The sequence below is a fragment of the Ovis canadensis genome, chromosome 1, assembly GCF_042477335.2.
Source record: "Ovis canadensis isolate MfBH-ARS-UI-01 breed Bighorn chromosome 1, ARS-UI_OviCan_v2, whole genome shotgun sequence".
Lineage (NCBI taxonomy): Eukaryota > Metazoa > Chordata > Mammalia > Artiodactyla > Bovidae > Ovis > Ovis canadensis.
Genome location: NC_091245.1, coordinates 34,029,774 through 34,035,773, shown reverse-complemented (window position 1 = coordinate 34,035,773; position 6,000 = coordinate 34,029,774). Strand labels below are relative to the sequence as shown.

At 41.7% G+C, this 6,000-nt stretch overlaps 1 protein-coding gene across 9 annotated transcripts in view; it reads left to right on the top strand.

Moving 5' to 3' along the window:
• The first annotated feature begins 220 nt into the window (after positions 1-220).
• OMA1 (OMA1 zinc metallopeptidase) overlaps positions 221-6,000 on the top strand; it is a 62,451-nt gene continuing 56,671 nt past the window's right edge. The window contains exon 1 of one of the 9 annotated variants that reach the window (XM_069592805.1): positions 221-337. The gene's annotated coding sequence lies outside the window, so the exon portion shown is untranslated. Of the gene's footprint in view, positions 466-527; positions 2,213-6,000 lie in introns of those variants that run through there. The other 8 variants (XM_069592783.1, XM_069592771.1, XM_069592778.1 and 5 more) reach the window with 8 other exon arrangements.

Genomic DNA, 6,000 nt, shown 5'->3' with positions numbered 1-6,000 from the left:
CTTTCCGGCCAGCACAGCAGGCCATATCTGCAGCGGGCACACCCTTGCCTGGATCACGCTAGTGAAGATGTTCCTCGGCAAGCGGCCTAGCCCATAGTCACGTGCCTCCTCCAGCCACGCGGGGGCACTAGAGCGCCATAGTTCACACGGGACCCCGGCCCTCTGGGAGGACGAATCTGGGCGAGTGTGTTGACTGCCCGGTGTGGGCGGAGCAAAAGGCGTCCCGGTCCTTGCCGGGGGCAGGAAGTGAAGAGGCCGGGCTTCGCTGGCGGGGTGTGCGCGTGCGCAGAGGTCGGGTCGGCGGACTTCGCTTTTGCTACTGCTGGGGTCTGTCCTGGTGGGGACGCCTTTGCTATAGAGTGGGCCGGGCCCCGGGGCGGGGACAGAGTACTGGAGTTGGGAGAGAGCTTTGAGGAGCGCTGGGGTGCGGAGCGAGGACGCTGTGGACCCGGCGGGGTGGGGATGGTGAGGCCTGGGGTGGGGGAGGACAACAGGGCGCCCGGGCGGGAATAGAGGGGGCGGCGTGTGGAGTCGGGGAAGAGGGGCGAGCGGGAAAGGAGGACGTGGGAGTAAAGCCTCCTTGTCCCGCCTGGTCCCCTTTTGGTGTGAATTGCAGGAACGCCAGGGCGCTACCGTGCAGCGCGGGAGTTGCAAATAGACAGGTGGCTGTATTTTCCGGCGAGATAACCCCTCTCCCAGCCTTCTCGTGTAGGGGTCCCTTTTTAAAAGCTGTGTTTCTAATGTAGTATCATGTGCTTCACAGTGACATCTCCCGTGGAAAACCGATTCCAACCGCTTTAGGCATCTTGAGACTCAAACCTCTTTTACTTCCTCACTCTTAAAAGTCGAGAAAAGTTTTCTTACCTAAACCCCAGTGAAAAATAGGAAATTTCCTGTCTGAACAGCTGTAGCGTATTGAAACAATTTCTTCATGAACTTGTCTGCAGAAATCACTTTTTGTGCTCTTTAAATAATGTCTCTTGCTTGTGTAAAGTGGAACAACAGTTACAGTGTGCATGAGACATTTTAGTCCAGGGAAATGAAAATACTTCATTGAGAATTCAGGGATTGATCAGCTATAGTGACTCCAACCAATGCAACCAAATCCTCACTAAAAGGTTTTGGGTTCATATCCATCATTCTCAGCTGTGGTGAAAGGGTGTAGGCTGACATTTGGAAGCCTAAGAACCAAGTCTGTTGCCTTCCAATTTATTATTATTTTTTTAAGCCTTCCATCATGTGTGTACTTTGCTTGAATGATTATTTTAAAGTACATGTCCTATTTTTGCCGATCTAACAGCTGTTGCCATAGAAACTAGAGAAGAAATAGTCATTTTCAGCAGAGTTGTTAAAACTGTCTTCTAGGCTTCAGCTGTGAGTGCCAGTGAGGGCTGTACTTGCACATTCTGAGATGGTGCTTAAAGAATTAAGGCTCTGAAATGTTCTTAGAGGCTAACAATCCAAATTGTTTAATTTTCTCACATCATTCATTTAATAATCCTAGAAGTTTGCCAGCTACGTTTGTTGACCTGCTGCTGTTCTTTGAAGAGGATATGTAAGCCTGGATTCTGCTCTGTGAAGTCTAGTCATTGGCTCTTTGAAAATGTATAGACTCCTTCTCCCATTCTTTACCCATTCTTAAGGATAAAGCAGGGATTACAAACTATCAGGCACTATTTCTGTTCTAAGTGACACTTGTCGGTGATATAAATGATAGTGTTTTTGCTTGTATGTGTAATAGGTATGGTGCTGGGCTTTTGCTTATACCTTCTGTGTCAGTAGAACACTTTACATTTCACAGAAGTCGAGAGTGATGAGCAGGAGTTTGCTTGACATGTGAGCAGAGCTAAGCAGTGTAAATAGATAATGCGCAGACAGAGATGAGAGGTTTTTTTCTTTCTTTCCGCTGAGAGGTGTAAGTAAATCCGTGGGTCTGGAACCTAGGAGTTGGTGAAGAAAGGGTGGGGAAGGTGCCTGGAGAAATTGTGGGAAGTGGTAATTTGCAGGGTTTGGTCTACAGTATGTAGGAGTTTATTGACGTGCATGGAAACCAATGGAAATTACAAATACAGTTGGCTTTATTGGCTCGGGGCTTACAACAGTAGTCACACATTCTGTAAAAATGTAAATAGCACAGAAATACAGAAGATGGAAATGCTGAATCCTTACAGCCATCATCCTGCCACTCCACATAACTGCTGTGAATGCTTTGGTATATATTCCTTTGGACTTATTTATATTTGTGTATACTGCCATATTTTAAGCATTACTGTTTTTGCAAATTAGGTAGTGATTTTTGTCTGGTTTGTTTTCTGTGGTATCCTTGGCATTCAGAAAGGTATGTGGTATGGTATGTAGCAGGCACTTATTAAATATTTAATGTATGAATGAATAATAAATAATTCAGAGGTCAGAATCAAAAGGGACAAACATGGCAGTCTAGGCCTATGCCCCAAATTTAGGCTGTAGAGTGTACTTATAAAAAGGGAGTGTGGTTGGTCAGTGACTGAAACTGGTCCCCTAGAGTAATGAAAAGAGTATGTTGTTTTTGCAGTTTGGACTTTTGGTAGAAGACATTCTATATGTAAACCTTAAGTACACTTTCATATTTGAAATCTTAAGTTTTTTTTTTTTTGCATCTGCCCAAATGGTGTGCATAATTGCCTTTCTGAACTATTTTGCTACTCATGGATATACTTTTTTAAAATTCATACAGTGTATGGCACTTAATAAAAGGCCATGTTTTACTGTCCTTTAATAGTCTTACTAAAGTACTTTCCCCCTAGCCCCAACTAGATTACAACCTCTGTGAGGTCAGGGATTGAATTTTATGCTGTGTCCGTAATTCACATACCACCTAGCCAATGAAGAATCTTCCTAGCTACCCAAATACTAATTTTAAAATGATTTCCAGGCCTAAAATATTTTACCACTTTTCATCTAGGTTCAAAGGAGAAGAAAACTAGAAAATATCTTGTTATTAATGTTAAACTAGTATATACAATATCAGCTTCGACTCTACTGATTTAGAATCGGTAGTAATTCAAAAAGGGTTAACTAGAAGTTAACGCTTGCTTAGCATGCTCTTTATTCAGATTATACATTAATAATGCAAGGGCAGAATGTATAAAGTATGTAAAAATGTTGAGTAGTATTCAAATAGTTTGATATATAGATAATACTATTTATGAAAATTGATGTTCTGAAGCATCTTTCCAGATAATACTATATTAACCTAGACTGAATTAGATTTATGTGTTTTTACCTTCAACTTTTATTGGGCTTCCCCAGTGGCTCAGCTGGTAAAGAACCTGCCTGCCAAAGCAGAAGATGCAATTTTTATTATGAAGATTTTGAAACACTAAAGAAAACTGAAAAAAAAAATTTATGGCACATATATAACCACTACTTTACACAAAGATTGCTACCATTTTTAGTATATCAGATTTATGTCCTGTGTGTATGTATGTAGGTAATTTATTATAGAATTTGGAAGTTTCATTCATGATGAAGAGAGTATTCAGCAAGTATTTCAGTTATAAGATACTTGCCTCCATAACCACATCTTTGTCAACTAAGAAAATAAGCAGTACCTACCTAAAAGAACCTAAAATCAAATTCATATTATCCCAGTAGTTCCAATTGTCTTCTAAGGCTAATTTTTTTCTTTCAAAGTAGGATCTAATCAGAGTCTACACATTGTGTTTGGTTGTCTCTTTTTAGTATCTTTAAAAAAAAATCTTAATGTGTAGTTTATACACAGTAAATTGGACATATTTAAACTGTGCGTATGTTTGGACTTAGTGTATATTTATGAAATCAGCAACACAATCACAATAGTGAGCATTTTAATTGTCCCCCAAACTTTGTAATTCCTCCTCTTGCCCCTCTTTTACCTCTTCAACCTCTGATTTCTCTGTAACTATAAATAAGTCTGCATTTTCTACGGTTAATGTTATAAAGCTGGAATCATAGAGTATGTGTTTTGGAGGAGAGCAGAGTTTTTTCCTGTGTATGGGTCTGGCTTCTCTCACTTGCTAGTATGGAGAAAATAAAATTGCTTTTGTGTATTGCTCTTGTATTCTGCCACCTTAAGCTCATTCTAATAGTTTTTGTTTGTTTGTTTGGTTTGTAGATTTCTTTGGATATTTTGGATAGACAGTCATGTTATCATAACGATGATCTATATTTCTTATCTGGATGCCATTTATTTATTTAGTTATGTACATATTTACTCAATTCAATCACACTCACCAACATCGCCAGTATAATGTTGAATAGAAGTGGTGGGAGTGGACATCTTTTCCTTGGTCTGATCTTGGGAGGAAAGTATATCATTCACCAGCAAACATGCTGTTGGATATAGATACCTGTAAATATCTTAGTTTACTGAGTGTTTCTGAAGATTGGTTCTTGACCTTTCTGGGGGCTGTGTTGGAGCTTCGTTGTTTGATTCTAGTTGCAGTGAACAAGGGCTGGCTGTTCTCCCGTTGCAGTGTGTGGCTTCTCACTGCAGTGGCTGCTGCTGTTGCAGAGCACGGGCTCTCGGGCCTGCAGGCCTCAGTAGTTGCGGCTCCCGGGCTCTGGAGCACGGGCTCCGGGGTTGCGGCTCCCGGGCTCTGGAGCCCAGGCCTAGTGGTTGCGGCTCCGGGGCTCTGGAGCCCAGGCCTAGTGGTTGCGGCTCCGGGGCTCTGGAGCCCAGGCCTAGTGGTTGCGGCTCCCGGGCTCCGGAGCACAGCCTCCGGGGTTGCGGCTCCCGGGCTCTGGAGCACAGGCTCAGGAGTTGGGGCACGCAGGCTTTGTTGCCCCTTGGTGTCTGGGATCCTTCTGGGTAAGGTATTGACCCCATCTCCTGTGTTGGCAGATGAATTCCTTATCACGGAGCCACCAGGGAGGCTCCTGGTTGTTGGATTTTATCAAATGCTTTTTCTGTATCTTCTGAGATGATCATGTGTTTTTTCAGTTAGGGTGAATTACTTTGATGTATGAATTTTTATTCAGTCTTACATTCCTGGGACAAATGTCACTTGGTCATGATGTATTGTCCTTTTAACATATTGTTGAGTTAGATTTCCTAAAATATTAAGAATTTTTGTATCTATACTCATGAGGGTTATTATTTTGTAGTCTTTTGGTAATTATCCTTTTTTTTTTTTCTGTCTTTGTTATCAGGTGATGCTGGTCTTAAGAAATGGGTTGCAAAGTATTCCTGTTTAATTTCCTGAAAGAGTTTCTATAGAATTGTTATTTCTTCTTTAAATGTTTAGTAGAATTCCCCAGTGAAGCCTTTTGGTTCTGGAACTTTCATTGTGGGAAGGTTTTCAACTACAAATTCAATTTAAAGATCGTGTATAAGGTTCTTTATTTCTTCTTGAGAAAGCTCTGGTAATTTGTGTTTTTCAAGGAATGTGTACATTTAATCTAAGGTGTCAAATTTAAGATTTTCTCTTTCATTGGTTTTAAGAAATTTTATATACCTTGGAGTAATTTTCTTTGTGTTTCCAGTGTGTGTGATTTGTTCAACCTCTTGATTTGAAGGTTTACAGTTTTCCTCAAATTTGGAAACTTTTCAGTCAGTCAGTCACTTTAGTTGCTCAGTCATGTCTGACTCTTTGAGACCGCATGGACTGTAGCACACCAGGCCTCCCTGTTCATCAACAACTCCTGGAGTTTATTCTTACTCTTGTCCATTGTGTCAGTGATGCCATCCAACTATCTCATCTCCAGTTGTCCCCTTCTCCTCCCACCTTCAGTCTTTCCCAGCATCAGGGTCTTTTCAAATGAATCAGTTCTTCACATCAGGTGGCCAAAGTATTGGAGTTTCAGCTTCAGCATCAGTCCTTCCAGTGAATATTCAGGACTGATTTCCTTTGGGATGAACTGGTTGGATCTCCTTGCAGTCCAAGGTACTCTTCAAAGGTCTTCTCCAGCACCACAGTTCAAAGCACCAATTCTTCGGCGCTCAGCTTTCTTTGCAGTCCCACTCTCACACCCAGATGT